This window comes from Eretmochelys imbricata, chromosome 14 (genome assembly GCF_965152235.1).
Source record: "Eretmochelys imbricata isolate rEreImb1 chromosome 14, rEreImb1.hap1, whole genome shotgun sequence".
Lineage (NCBI taxonomy): Eukaryota > Metazoa > Chordata > Testudines > Cheloniidae > Eretmochelys > Eretmochelys imbricata.
In genome coordinates this window covers 20,384,381-20,400,636 of record NC_135585.1, presented here as the reverse complement: position 1 = coordinate 20,400,636, position 16,256 = coordinate 20,384,381, and the positions used below count along the sequence as shown (strand labels likewise).

General features: G+C 47.7%; 1 non-coding gene across 1 annotated transcript; it reads left to right on the top strand.

The window, feature by feature from the left end:
- Positions 1-11,150: 11,150 nt before the first annotated feature.
- TRNAS-AGA (transfer RNA serine (anticodon AGA)) lies at positions 11,151-11,231 on the top strand. Its single transcript has one exon. It is a non-coding gene; the product is annotated as a tRNA-Ser (tRNA).
- Positions 11,232-16,256: the final 5,025 nt, after the last annotated feature.

Sequence of the window (16,256 nt, the reverse complement as noted above, 5' to 3'; positions counted from 1 at the left end):
AACAGAAGGCCAACATTTTCACTGTCAGCCATTGATTTGGGGTGCCCAGCATGAGACCCTTTGGGCCTGGTTCTTCATCAGCGCTAAACACCCCTGACGCCAGCAGTAGTCAGTGGGAGCTGCAGGTATGCAGCGGCTCCAAAAAGGCAGGCCCAAGTTATCTCAGAGTATGTACCCAAAATCAGCAGCCACATTTTACAGTTTGGGTCTGAGTGACTTACTTGGGGAGCACTTTGGTTTAGTGCATGAAGCGCATGGCTAGCAGGCAGGAGACCTGGGTTGCAGTGCTGATTTAGACATTTAGGCCCAGATCCTCAAAGGTATTTAGGCTCCTAACTTCCATTGAAATGAATGGGAGTTAGGCACCAAAATATCTTTGAGGATTTGGGCCTAACTCAATATGGAGCCCTGGGCAAGTCACTTAACATTCCTGTGCATCAGTTTTCTCACCAGTGAAATGAGGATCAGGATATCTGATCACCTCAAGAGGCCTATTAAGAGGCCTAACTAAATACCATTTGCAGGGCAGTGAAAAAGGAGCAAACAGAACTCCAGACCTTCCTGGTTTCTAGTGCTCATTGCTATAGGCCAGGAGAGAAGAATAAGAGTAGGAGGTATTTTAGTAGAGACCCCCCAACCACTATATCAGAACCATGTACTTCTTAGGAGCTCCCCAGGCTGTTTCTTCTCCCTTTGGAGCCCCTAAAAGCCATATTTAAGTTGGCATGGCAGATGCATGCACTCATTGCCCACGTGCATGCATCACAGGTCATTCATGGCCCCGATGCAGACTTTGAATATGTATAATGGTATTAACAACAAAACAAGCCTCTCTAAACTAGTTACAAGCACAAGAACTCATCAAATCTAACATATTAAGAGTTTGGAGTTGCAAAGTGAAGTTACTTTGGAGACTTGATGAGCCAAACAAAAGGTATCGCAGAAATGAAACCCAGCTCAATGACTGGGCCTCACAAGCCTCCTAAATGCCCAGTCCAGTTCACACCAAACCTTCCAGAAAATATCTAGCCTTGGCTTTGATCACACTTGTCAGTTTGCTTTTGGCAACGTTGGAGGGGATCAAAATCCATTTTACAAAGAGAAGCAAACTACAGAGAGACTAACATCCCTCTATATATGCACTGAACAGGACCCACTGGTACGTCCTCAGGATTTGAATGGTGTTACAGGGTGGTGATGCAGTAGGGGAAACATTCCAGGCATGTTGTTTTTATCAGCTTTATGGAAAGCCAACATTTCATCCTCACAAACAAATGGCAGGCAGCAGTTTCAATCCAGCCCTGGTCAGTAATAACCAAAAGCTGTTCCCATCTGCTGGCAGCTAGATAACCTGGCCTGAGCGCTGTTCCCAGGGGAGGAGGGTCCCACATCACAAAAACCATCACCAGGAGTAGACAACCCTTCTTAGCCGGCCGAGGGCTGAATTAGGAAACCAAGCTGCTCAGAGGCAGCACAAGTCAGTGGATTTCGCAGAGAACTGGGACTCAGAGCTGGGTTCCATTCCATCCCCACTCACCTACTGTGTGATCTTCTGTTTCCGCTCTCACTCTTTGTCCATCTTGTGTATTTAGATCATAAAAACGATGGGGCAAGGCCTGCCTCTCACTCTTATTTGTGCAGCCCCCAGCACAATGGGGCACCTCCAGGCCCAGACTGAGAGGTTCCTTGCAAGGCAGCACCTGTCTGCACAAGCAGTGTTCTGCATGTAGAAGATTACTGGTTCAAGAGTGCTCAGCCCAACAGCATGCACCAGCGCTAAGAATCATGATCAGATTTTCAGATTATAGAACCATCCCCCCAGCACCTTCCATCAAATTACAACTGGGAGGGTCCTCTTTGCAACACTCACTGCAAAAGACTCTCTTTCCATTGGTTCCAACTCTTTAGGGCCCTGTCTACACTTCGTGTTTCGTGAAAGTCTCCCACCATTGTTGTAGCACAAGGGCCATTCACTAATTCCAGCAACACAGGGAGTGCTAGCATAGTACACCCACCAGCCTGCTAGCTAGATGTCACATGCAGCCCCGGCCTAGCTGCACTGGTGCAATGGTGGGGGAAGATTTGCACAACAAGCTCAGTGTGGACACAGCCAAGGAGGCTAGATTCCTGTGGGAGAACTGGAGCCAGTGCTGTTTACAGCTCTCAGGTGTTCCAGTGTAAACACTGCAAGCTGTCAGCAAACTGCCTGGCAGCAAAGCAAGGGATTTGGCCGGGTGGGTGTGAAAGAGTGTGTCACAGGCCATGAGATTAACAACTTCACCTAGGCTAGAGATTTGAGGGGAGGAAAGGTTTCTGATTTATTAGGGCTTGCTGAGCACGACTAGATGCCTGTTTCTAACAGCAGCGTTCCCTCACTCCTTGTTGTCAGAGCTATAAATAGCTACATTCACTAGGGAACCACATACTATTATCCATAAAACAACTCACCCAGGAAGTCTGGCCTGGCTGTAGGGATCCTTATCTCAGACACGGGGCAACAGAAAAACATTACTGCATCAGCAAAGAATTCAGTTGTTTGATATTGCATGTAGCATGCTTGGTGGGGAAATAAACATGGAAGAGGCTTTATGAAGTAAAGATTAAAAATATCATCATTAGAGCTGAATGAATTGTTAATTTTTCAGTTTGGTGGCTAAACCAAAAAAATTGATTTTACTTTTCATACTTTCTCATCAAAATGAAAAAGTGAAAACATTTCATTTGGGTCAAATGAAACATTTTGACATTTCCAAAACAAAAAAAAATTTTGGCTGAAACTATTCACTGACTTCAACCCGAATTCACAAACAGTTTTGGTGTCCTGAGAAATGCATTTCTGGCAAGCTTACTATTCACCGGATATTTTTTGCCCACCTCTAACGATCACTGTCACCAGGACTGTCCCTCTGCTGGAAGGGTTGCATTGATTCCCCCTTCCCAACAGGTAAGAGGCATCATCACTGAGCAAGAGGAACAGAAATTGCCACCGCTGCAGAATTCCCAACCCGTAGCAGCTCAGAGAACTCAAAGCAAGGTCTGAGATTCCAAGCATGGCTCTCCTATTTGGTCAGGGCACAGAGCTTCGAGGCTGCCCAGCCAACCCTTTGCTTTTAAACGTATGCACCCCAATTGTCTGGTGTTTGCCTTCAGACACCTCAGAGGGCTGGGGCCTTGCTAGCTCAGAGTCCAGGTTCTCTCTCTCCCCATCACCCACCCCAAAAGCTGCATTCATCAGGGGCTGTATGGTTCTGCCAGTGACCATGGAGAAACTTGCAGGTGTGGGGGTGGGGCGCTGACATTCTTGGCAGAAGGATCCAGGACTCCTTCCAGGAATCAAGTGGACCAGAACACCTTTCAAATCTCACTCCTTTCCAGTAACCTTCTCATGACAATGACCCAGAGGAATGACTCAGTGACAAACTGCAAGGGGAAACCCATGCCTAAGCTGCAGTGTCATACTTTTAAGCCTGTTTTCCCTTGCTAACGGCTTTACCAGCAGCCGTACATTTCATCAGACCTAGCTTTGATGGCCTCCCTTTCCTACCCAATACCTGCTATTCTAAATGTAACAGGAAGCCAGACAGGGCACTGAAAGCTAAAGCAAGGCAGCTGCATGTTTGCAACATGAGTGCCTTCATTGCAGGCCAGCCACACAGAAGCTAAACGCCCCTTTTCATTGCACTAGTCAGCTGGCGGCATCAGTGGCTGTAGATTCACTGTGCTGGAGGCACTGGGAAGAGGGAGGGGTTTGCCAGGCACAGGTGGAGAGCCATGTTGAACACAATGAGCAGGAAGCAACTTGGAGCAGTGGTTCTCAACCAGGGGTACGTGTATCCCTGGAGGTACACAGCGGTCTTCCAGGGGGTACATCAACTCATCTAGATAGTTGCCTAGTTTTACAACAGGCTACATAAAAAGCACTAGTGAAGTCAGTACAAACTAAAATTTCATACAGACAATGACTTGTTTATACTGCTCAATATACTATACACTGAAATGTAAGTAAAAAATTTATATTTTAGCTGATTTATTTTATAATTATATGGTAAAAATGAGAACTTAAGCAATTTGTCAGAAATAGCATGCTGGGACACTTTTTGTATTTTTATGTCTGATTTTTAAGCAAGTAATTTTTAAGTGAGGTGAAACTTGGGGATACGCAAGACAAATCAGATTCCTGAAAGGGATACAGTAGTCTGGAAAGGTTGAGAGCCACTGACTTAAAGCACCTTGGTCAGTCCCCTTTCACTCACCCCAGCGATCTCTGGCCCAGGTCAATTATTTCCATTTGATAATGCGATGAAAGATGAAAGGATGGGGCAAGGACTTGTCCACTGAGAGGCCAAATTCATTCAGGCAGAAAGACCCAGTTCAAAGGGTCATTATTTCTAGTCTGTTGCATTAGATGCCTATGCTTCTGCATCAGCTCAGCTCCCAGGGGCTTCGTAATGAATTTCTGGTCAGGTGACCATCTTGCGGTAAAGCCCATACAGCTGGGTAGGTGGGCTGAACTGTCCTGTACATAGCCGATTTAATTAGCGTCAGTGACCAGGGCAGGCATTTGGTGCAGAAAACTAAGGCATTCCAGGGCATCATAACTGGTACTGCCCTCCAGACATGCCCAACAAACAAGTGGGTTGAGTAGCCTTTGCTCTGGGGTTAAGGCACTGACTGCACTGGGACTCAGGAGGGCTGGGTTCAATTCCTGGCTCAAACACTGACTTTCTGTGTGACCTGGGGCAAGCCACTGAGGGTCTGACGACACTGCACTCGGTACAGCACAGGTAGGCCTGCTCAAGTTCACTCACTTTAAAATAGCAGTGTAGCCAAGACAAGCCACTGAGGGCCTTAAGCAGGATGGTCACCGAGTGGCTAGCCTGTGCTGCTGTAGGCAGCTGTTGTTAGCGAGTTAGTTAGTACGTCTACCCACACTGCAATCGCACCTGCTGAGTGCTGTGTAGACGTGCCCTGTCTTTCTGTGTGCGTCAGTTCCCATCTACAAAATGGGAATAATACTTCCTTCCTCCTCCCCACTGTCCATTTAGGCTATACACTCTTTGGGACAGAAGCAGTCTCCTCCAATGTGAACGGATAACATCTCACAGGGTGAAACCCGATCTCAACTGGGGCCTCAAAGAGTTATACATGTACAAACAATCATATTCCCATCGCTCACAACTCTCAGCCAGCTCTCCTCTTATATTTGTTTGCACTTATAACACCTTCCAGACCTAGAGATTTATCTGGGTGGCACTCAATCTGCAAGGAGGCTGTGTCCCTTTGGGATTTGCCATGATCACAGTGCTGTGTTTGAGTTCACCTTTGGCTATGCTAGAACGGGGGGTCCTGCCCTGGTCCTTCACAGTGGGCCATGGGCATCAATTTAGTTTGCCCTCCTTTTGTTGTCACAGTTTCAGAGTAACTGCACCGTACTCCCCCTCCATGGGCCCTTGAGGACACCTACTTAAGGCTTCGGTGAAGATGCACATCTCTCTCACTCTTAACTGGGGGCTTTCATAGAATCATAGAATATCAGGGTTGGAAGGGACTTCAGGAGGTCATCTAGTCCAACCCCCTGCTCAAAGCAGGACCAATCCCCAACTAAATCATCCCAGCCAGGGCTTTGTCAAGCCTGACCTTAAAAACTTCTAAGGAAGGAGATTCCACCACCTCCCTAGGTAATGCATTCCAGTGTTTCACCACCCTCCTAGTGAAAAAGTTTTTCCTAATAGCCAACCTAAACCTCCCCCACTGCAACTTGAGACCATTACTCCTCATTCTGTCATCTGCTACCACTGAGAACAGTCTAGATCCATCATCTTTGGAACCCCCTTTCAGGTAGTTGAAAGCAGCTATCAAATCCCCCCTCATTCTTCGCTTCCCCAGACTAAACAATCCCAGTTCCCTCAGCTTCTCCTCATAAGTCATGTGTTCCAGTCCACTAATCATTTTTGTTGCCCTCCACTGGACTCTTTCCAATTTTTCCACATCCTTCTTGTAGTGTGGGACCCAAAACTGGACACAGTACTCCAGATGACGCCTCACCAATGTTGAATAGAGAGGAACGATCACGTCTCTCGATCTGCTGGCAATGCCCCTACTTATACATCCCAAAATGCCATTGGCCTTCTTGGCAACAATGGCACACTCATATCCAGCTTCTCGTCCACTGTAACTCCTAGGTCCTTTTCCGCAGAACTGCTGCCTAGCCATTCAGTCCCTAGTCTGTAGCTGTGCATTGGGTTCTTCCGTCCTAAGTGCAGGACTCTGCACTTGTCCTTGTTGAACCTCATCAGATTTCTTTTGGCCCAATCCTCCAATTTGTCTAGGTCCCTCTGTATCCTATCCCTATCCTCCAGTGTATCTACCTCTCCTCCCAGTTTAGTGTCATCTGCAAATTTGCTGAGTGTGCAATCCACACCATCCTCCAGATCATTTATGAAGATACTGAACAAAATCAGCCCCAGGACCGACCCTTGGGGCACTCCACTTGATACCGGCTGCCAACTAGACATGGAGCCATTGATCACTACCCATTGAGCCCGACAATCTAGCCAGCTTTCTATCCACCTTATAGTCCATTCATCCAGCCCATACTTCTTTAACTTGCTGGCAAGAATACTGCGGGAGACTGTGTCAAAAGCTTTGCTAAAGTCAAGGAACAACATGTCCACTGCTTTCCCCTCATCCACAGAGGCTGTACACTGCCTTACACTGTGATATTCCCAGCACCTGCTCTTTGCTTTCTCTCAGAGGGCTACCAACAGCATAGGCCAGCAGCTACAAGCTACCAGCTTTTTTTAAGCAAGCACATTTATTCCTAAGGTGAAAGCTTTACAGAGAAAACATGTTAAAAAAAATCAATAGACATTCCTATATGCATGCTAAAACTTACTAGAAGTCACCCATCAGTTTGATGGGGCCCTACCAGGTGAAAGACTTTCCAGCACTTCTGCAAGGGTTGGGGCCCTTGGACAGCGGCTCCTGTCCATTTGCTGGATCCGAAAAAAGGTCCTGAGTCAGTTTAAATGCAGCCTTCTAATGCCAAAAGCCCTTTCTTGGTCTCCGTAGTCACTGGAAATCCAGTTTGAACCAGAATATGCAAACTTCCCCAGAGAATGGTACTTCTCTGGAGGTGTTTACAATGCGAGTGATTGACATAATCACTCCCCACTGTTTTAACTCCTGACAGAGCTGTGGTTACCCTCCCACATCGGTAAAACACAATAATACATACAAGTCCACAGTGATATGTAAACCTCATACAATATGTTCCCCCAAACATACTGCAGACAGTTGCAAAATTGTGACAGATCTGCAACACGGGAGACTACAACTCCCATCAGCCCTCTTGGTTACGGAGAAAAAGCTTGAAAATGGGACCCAAGAGAGTACCCTAAAGGCTCAATAAACAGAAGGTAATTAAAAAGAATCATGTTTTAAATCTCATGATTTTTTAAGCCAAATATCCAGGATTGGCGGGAGGGGAAGGGTGACTGATGCTTTTTGAACACTTGTCATTAGCAGTATTGCGGCTGGGTTTAACTTCATCAGGTAAAGCCATGCGAAGCTTGGTAGCTTCCAAGAACAAAGGCTTGGGTGAATTTTGTTTAATTTCTGCTTGTTCAGGTTTACACACACACACACACACCCCCCCGAGTTTCACAGACCAGGAGCCACCCAAGGTAAGCCCGTGCCGCAACCCCGAGCCCCCCCCAAACTCGGAGCCTCCTCCTGCATTCCAAACTCCTCATCCCCCGCTCCAGCCCAGAGCCTGCACCCCCAGCCCAGAGCCCATACCCAGTCCTGCACCCCAACCCTTTGCCCCAGCCTAGAGCCCCCTCCCACACCTTGAACCCCTCATCCCTGGCCCCACCCCAGAGCCCACACCCCCAGCCCAGAGCCTGTACTGCCTCCTGCACCCCAACTCCCTGCCTCAACCCGCAGCCCCTCCCACAGTTCAAATCCCTTGGCGCCACACCCCCAGCCTGAAGCCCCCTCCTGCGCTCCAAACCCCTCATCCCTAGCCCCAGCCCAGACCCCACACCCCCAGCCCAGAACCCATACGCCCTCCCAGACCCCAACCCCCTGCCTCAACCCACAGCCCCCTTATAGAATCATAGAAGATTAGGGTTGGAAGAGACCTCAGGAGGTCATCTAGCCCAACCCCCTGCTCAAAGGAAAACCAGCCCCAACTAAATTACTCCAAATCATTCTTGCACTCCGAATCCCTCAGCCCCACCCCCCAGCCTGGAGCCACCTCCTGTACCCCAAACCCCTCATCCCCAGCCCCACTCCAGAGCCCGCACCCCTATGTGGAGCCCTCAGCCGCTCCCGCACCCCAACCCCCTGCCCCAGCCCAGTCATGGTGAGTGACGGTGGGGGAGAGTGAGCCACTGAGGGAGGGGGAATGTCGTGAATGGGGGGGGCAGAGCCTCAGGGAAGAGGTGGGACTAGGGTATTTGGTTTTGTGCGATTAGAAAGTTGACAACCCTACAGCCCCTGGCATCCTCCATCAGCTCTGTTCCCCTCCTGGAGCAGCAGCCACAGAGCCCCTTGTTCCAGGGACCCACCACAGGAGTTAGCTCCACTCCACTGTGGCTTTCTCCCCAGGGCTCAGCCTCTCTCAGTCTTTCCTCCTTCCAGCAGCCCTTTATAGGCCCAGATGTTGCCCAGCCCTCTTGAGTTAGCTGAACTGGGCTCACCTGCTCCAGTCCAGGGGCACTGGGTTCAGTCAATCCACAGAGACCAGCTACCCTGTGGCAGGCCACCATTAACATTATCTGAGCAGTGCTATTATCCCCATTTTGGAGGTGGGCAACTGAGGCACAGAGAAACTAAGGCCCAGATCCACAAGGAGTCTTAGGCACTATGATCCACAAAACTGCCAACAAACCCTATAGGCACCTAAACTCACTTGCCATGCCAGAGAGCAAGTGAGAATGACTCCGCAGTCCAGCGGTTAGGGCACCAACATGGGAGACCCAGGCTCCAGTCCCCCTGCTCCAATCACTCTTCCATTATTTATCCACAGTGAGACAGCTTCATAGGAGAGGGTGAGGGAGCCCCACATCAGACTATCCCATACTCTGTGGTGAGAGCTCTCTCCTGAGAGGTGAGAGAACCCTGTTCAAATCCTTTCTCCCACTCTGGCAGAAATGGGCGGGGGGACTGAACCTGAGTCTCCCACATCCCAGGCAAAGGCTCTAACCACTAAGCTAAAAGTTACAAGGTAGGTGGCAGCAGCACCACCACCTCCTCCTGCTGCTCTTATGTGTGGAATGTGGTTGGTGCCAAACTCATTCCCTCCAGAAGTGGCTTAGGTGCCTAAGCTGCCTTGCTCCAGGTTCCCGTTCATGGATCGCTAAGTACAGATGGCTGCCTCTCTGCAGCCTGGACTTTGGTGCTTGTCTCTGAGATAGGGGCCGGGGTTAGCACACACACCTGCCATTAGCATATCCCATTGGCTAGCTGAGGTGGCTCCTCGCCTCGCATGCTGGCTTGGGTGGATCACATTCTTAAGTGCCTCTCTCCCCCCTGCCCATTGTATAGGGCACTTAGGGGCCTAACTCAGCTTTGTGGATTGTGCGGTTGTCCCTGTGATTTTCTAGGTGCTAGGACACTCAATGTTGCAACAGCTAAGTCCCTTTGTGGATCCCGCCCTAAGTGATTTGCCCAAAGTCACACAAGTAGACTATGGCAGAGGAAGCAAACCCAGGTTTCCTGTGTCCCAGGCTAGCACCTTAACCACTGGACCTTCATTCCTCCAGCAAGCTTATATAGAGATCTTTGGATAAAGAATATTATAGCAGTGCCGAGAGTTATAATTATAACTCTGCTGGTCCCCATTGCTACTCTCCAAGGTCAGGGAAACTCTTAAAGAAATGATGGCCTCCCCCTCCTTTCCCATTTCTCCTCACTGAGCTCAGAGACATGGGCCGGGCTAGCGGCTCCTCAGCACCACAACACCCTCCAGAACCCCACGCAGTCTGTTAGCTAATCACAGAGCACTTCAGCCCCAACACATTACATGGGGATGAATCACTCACTGACCTCTGCCTTCTGGAGTGTTCAGTTTCTTCTAATTTTATGGGCTGTATCAACTGGGTTATTGAATCCAGATGTCTGCAAAATGTGACCGCAAAGCAGAGAAACCCAGAAGGAGTGGAGTCAGTGGCAGGAATCGGAGCTGGTAATCCATTTTTCATAAACAAACAATGGCCTAGGAGGAAGAGAGCCACCTAGTCTCCCCACTCACTACCTTGGATCCTGAAGGAGCAAGCAGCAGGTTATTATCCCCCCAAGCAATTCCAGATTTCTCACAATAACTATCTTGTCCACTCATCCTTTCCGAACAACTCAAACACTGGAGGCATAAGCCGCATGGTTATTCTCAGGCTCAGACTGTGATGGCTCCCCCCTGGATGATGTCCTGAAATGGCAGCAGTACAAGTGTGGACCCAGGTTGGCTTTGGTGCTTCATTAGGGCCATCAAACCTTCTACGGGAACAGCAAGTGGGCAGGAACAGAGCCTCAGGGTTCTTGAGTTGTCTCCTTCTGTACAACTGAATCATGGCATGAGTTGGCCAGTGACTGGTATCAGCTGACAAGCTCTAGCAGGAATACATGGTTCGGGTAGAAATGCAGCTGGGTAGGAGACAACCGCTGTGTAGTTGTCGCAGGGAGCCAAGCATTAATACACTCAAGCCCTGCTTAAAACTACAAATAAAAGCATGTTTGTGACCCCTTTACAACATGGTTGTCCCCAGACACGGGCCAAATGTGGCACCATCTTTGTAGCGTACATGGGATCTTGACTATGTCCCTGACCCATCCTAAAGCCTTGGAGAATCAAAGGATCTATTGTGGTTCAGGGACATGGTTAAGGTCCTGTCTACATGACAAAATTAAGCCATGCTTTACCTGTGTCAGGAATGACTGCTGTAACCGAGTCTCCAGTAGAAGTGTATTTACAATGTAACGTAAAGAACTAACTGCTTTGCTGTTCTGAAACATGGTGCTTGACTGCTGTTTGGATTCTGATCGGTAACTTTTTTTAATATAAGGACAGAACACTATTTCACTCTGGCCCTTGTTTAAGGCAGCAAAATTACTTGAAAAATATAGCACAAATTTTGATGGGGCTCACAGCTGTGATGGCCGAGTAGTTAAGGTGTTGGACTAGAAATCCAATAGGGTTTCCCGCACAGGTTCAAATCCTACTCACAGCAAGGCCATACTTGCTAACCAGGGCAATACATCTCTACAGACCCCTGAGATGCTCTCAATACACTCCCCACCCCAAGTAAACCCAGTTCTGCTCCTTGCATAGAAATGCCTGGGATGGTGCCTCACGCTGTGTCCCTGAGGTCCGAGGCAAACTCTCAGCTCCCGAAGCCTCTGCCACTCACCTTGGGGGGAGGGATAGCACAGTGGTTTGAGCATTGGCCTGCTAAACCCAGGGTTGTGAGTTCAATCCTTGAGGGGGCCATTTGGGATCTGGGGCAAAAATTGGGGATTGGTCCTGCTTTGAGCAGGGGGTTGGACTAGATGACCTCCTGAGGTCCCTTCCAACCCTGGTATTCTATGCTATGTCTGCAACAGTCGCCCCTAGGAGCTCCAGTCAAAGATCAGAACCCCACGGAGCTAGGTATGGTCAAGTAACAAAGAGGGGCCCCCACTCCAGAGAGTTCACAATCTAGGTATCAGACAGGAGGAAGCAAATGGACGAGAGGCAAACGGGTGTGAGGCTGAGATAATAAAACAGCATGAAAGAAGACGTCTCAGCTCCCCTCTTGTCCAGCCTAAAACAGTGTTATTTAAAAGGGCCAGTACTTGGCACTGTGACGATCTGAATGGGAATGCATGTACAGGGAAAGTTGAAAAGTTCCTGGCTGGGTGCACCCCAACAAAGGCTCCTATGGGGGAGGAACAGAGAGGGTACAAGAAAGGTAGGACTGAGGGAGGGAAACACTTATTTTTTAAATAGATCCCTGTCCTTTCCCTTATCTGAGGCTTTGGCATGATGAGCTGCTCTGAGACTATCTTAGCTGGGGATTTCAAAGAACTGTCTACAGATTCCATGTCCCCTGAGAGGGGATTTTTCATCTCATACATCACTGACAACTTTCCACAGGGATGCCAGAAAGCCTGCACAGGCTGTTTTTATACTGAGGACAGAAGGAGCTTCAGGAACACTGCAGGCTGCATGTAGGAAAGGAGTTGTAATAATTAGGCCTCCAAGTTTACCCTAATTGTGAGCTCAACTGTAAAGAGTAAATGTAAGTTCATAAGATGTCACATTAACCAATAATACGTTCATAGGAAAAGGTGCACAAGTGAGACAAAAGGACTAAATTAGTCCAAACAAAAAGGCCTATTGATGTAACTCAAGGACTGTGTTAAAATCATGCCCAATAAACAAAAAGGAGCAGAGGACCAGAATCAATTAATCAAAATTGGTGTGTCAAAATTGGTGGACAAACTAATAATGGGATGGGCTATTCTGCCTTTTGGGGTCCTTCAAGAAAGAAACTTTGGGAGAAAAATTGGCTACTGGAGCAAACTTCACTCATCTCCCAGGGCCCAGAGCCTTTGTCACCATGATCCTGAGATATATCCTCATCAGACAGGGCATTGCCACCTTCACCGGCTCCAGCCAAATCCCAACCACCACTTGGGATGAAACAGGATTAGACTTTAACAAGAATGATAGCTCCCACCCATTTCAACTTGCTTCTCTTTTCCCCAAAAAGGACAATTATCTTTTATACCAATCTAAGACCGTCAAACCCGGGGGGTTTTCTAAAAAAAAAAAAAAAAAACTCTACAACTAATGGGTTTGTCCTCTCGTTTTCACACACACCCCTTTTCAGTGGTAGAATGGAAAAAGGAAAAAACAAAAGGGGGAAGGAAAACCCCAAAAAGCCAAAAAAAAAATTAAATGCCTATAGGAGTTTTTGTGAAAACATTCAAACAAATAACAAAATATTCATTTTCAAAATCTGGAGCATGAAAATAACGTCAAGAAGTGCCGACATTTTGGGGAATTTTCTTTTTCAGTTTCTCAGCCAGCTCTACTGATGTGTAAGCCCCACAGGGGATATTCACCCCTGTGCAGACACAAGGCCTATGCACCACTGCAACCCTGGTGGCTTAAGTGGGATGAAAGTGAGGCATAACACTTGGGGCTGGCTCGCTGTACAAGGGTGAATTTCCCATGTCAAGCTCCTTTTCAATTTGTTGTGCAACCTCTATGCAATGTTATAACACCAGCCATCCAAACTGTACATCAAGGAGGAGTGTCACAGGGTAAGAACCTGTTAAATTGCTAACTTTGCATTCCAGTTCATTCAGCACTTGCTGCTCAGAGCAAATGTAAGTTGCACTGTGGTAGATGAGCCCACAAGATGTTTCTCATTTTCTGTCCAGTCCTTGGAAAGAATAAAGCACAGTATGAAAAAAATAAGGAACAATATGAGATACAAGCTCTGCGTTCGTACTGGAGCTCATTTTATTGTACCTGGGTGGCTGAATCGTTACTGCGCTTGGCTTTTCCTTTGGCTGCCTCTGCATTGTAATAATGTCCCATTGTACTGGAAACTCAAATTGTGATTTAAGACGAACTTTGTATCTGAGCCCATAACTCTTGTGCAACAGCAGCGTGTGCATCAAGAATGTTCTGAGGACACGAAGGGGGATGAGTTTTACATATGCATGTCTTCATGCCAAGGTTCAGCCTGATGTGAATTGAAACAGCTGACTTCTAACACCCCCTCAAAAACCAGAGCTTATTGGAAGGGAATCCCTGCCAGAAGAGAAACTATAGCAACCGCTGCAATAAAATAACATTTCTGCATACAGCTATTTTTACATAGCAGTGCCACTCCTGGCATGACAGTTTAGAGCACCTTTCTGAGCTTTGCTGCCAGGCTTAGATGGATATCATAGTAGAGAGACAAGGTGAGTTAAGTAATCTCTTCTGTCGGTGACAGAGACAAGATTTCAAGTTTATACAGAGCTCTTCCTCAGGTCTGGGATATGTACCTCTGTGTACCTTGAAAACTTGTTTCTCTCACCAACACAAGTTGGTCCAATAAAAGATATTACCTCACCCTCCTTGTCTTCCTAATATCCTGAGGCCAAAATGGCTACAATAACACTACATACAACAATGGATAGTATCATAGTAGTCAGAGGCAGAAGAGCCTATTAGATTGTCAAATACATCCTCCTGCAAGGGTAGAAAATACTGCCCAAAGAAAATGATTAATCAGACGTTAGATTTATTCTAGGCTTGATCTTGCCCAAAAGACATAGAACATGTTAGGGCCAAATTTTGAACCCTCTAAAGTCAATGGGACTTTTGCAATTGACTTCATTTGGACTACCATAAACAACCCCAGCTTTGGACTGGCCCTAAAGCCTGGAAAAGAGTATTTGTGCCCTGTGGAAAGTAGAGGGTGATGATCCATGGTAGAGATATTGATTTAGGGTCCATCTTGGCCCTATTTAAGTCAATGGAAATTTTGCCATTGACTTCAGGGGGGCCAGGATTTCACCCAAAAAGTGAACCCCTCTGCCAGCTCAATTTCTAGGAAGGACTGACTCCTCATACCCTTTCAGCCTATGGACCACATATGTGCTGCTTTGGCCTCTTTTGCACGAAACAAGTGTCTCTGAGTATTTACCATGGCAGAGAAGACAGATTTCCTGAAAAAAAGTATAATTCTTTCTACCTTCTTGCTAGTATTTCTGATTATGGTTCTCAGGTTGCATTGTGACTCTAGAGACTAGGTAATATTCAGGATCTTATGTTGGACAGAAAACCAAGAGAGGACACTACAGACAAAAACCAACAGGAAATGAGTGTAATGGCTTTTAGAGGTAGAATCTAACCACAGGTGCCCTGAAAGAATCTGACATGGCACGTTAGCAGGGGCCAAGTCCTAGAGTCCTGTTAGTGGACCTCAGGTGTTTTGAGATAAGCAGTGCTGGGCACTATGCATCTAAGCTTAGGATCCATCCTTTAATGGACAGATAAGAGGCATGTAGTATGATTCAGAAGGCCCTCCAACTTTGCTACGCCCTTGTGGTGGGGTGTACCAGGCCCTCTGAGGCACCCTGCTAGAGGCCTCACGGTTCTACCACACTCCGCCCCAGAAAAGCAGTTAAGGTAGGTCCTCCAGGCCTGCCTATAAAGGCTGCAGGGAAGCAGCCAATCAGAGTTCAGCAGGCTCAGATAAGAAGAGCTGCAGGGTCAGAGCTAGTCAGTTGCTGGCAGGAACCAGAGGAACAAGGAAGATGCTCCTTGCTGGAGCCCAAGGGAGAACCAAAAGATGGGTTCTGGTGACATTGGCATTGCATGAGGAAGAAATTCAGCCCTGAGGTCGGGGTGAAGAGGAAGGGGCTATGTGGGAAGTGGCGCAGGGAATAGCAGGAGAAGCTGCAGCAGTATTCACTGCTTTTTGTAGGGTCCCTGAGTTGGGACCCAGAGGAGTAGCAGGGTGGCCTAAGCTCTAAGAAGGGAATAAGGCTTGTTTAGAAGCCCAAATTAAGGGCAGGACTTAGTCTCCAGGGAGAAAGCACTGGGGGCGGTCCTCTATACCTGGACAGACATAGACTTCAAGCTAGCCCAGAAGGGCGTGAGAACTGAGGCCAAAGACAGGGCTAAAGATGCCAACAAGGGCACAGTGATAGGTCCTGTTGGACTTTTGTTACCCCAGAGGTGGTTCCTTCATGTGATGAGACTCTGTGTGACTTGGCCAGAGGACTGAGCCACTGAAGAACCACCTGAAGAGGGTAACTGCCAACAGTGGACACTGCAAGCAGAGAAATAGAGAGTGCAGGTTCACACACACCCGACAGGAGGTGCTCACGAGAGATGAGTGCACACAGTCACAGTCCTTTACATGATGGAGAATACCTGAACTCAGTTAAAAGAGCAACAGTTATTTCAGATCCAATACTGAGAGCATGCTAGACTATTTGTAGAGAATTATTCTTTCATGCTAATTTGACTTGCATGAACTTGGTGCCTCTGTGAATGTATTGGGCAGATAGCACTGACTAGAACAAGGCAGAGTGCAAACTTGAGATCCTGGTGGTGCCAATGCTCCTCAGCCATGACCCAAAGCATCCCTGCTATTCCAACTTTACACTCCTGACCTACTATAGCTTTGCCAATTCACATCACTTGTCACCTGCGAGTCTATTCTTGGGCCCAGCAGACCTCTGCCAATGTGTCTCATTCCTAA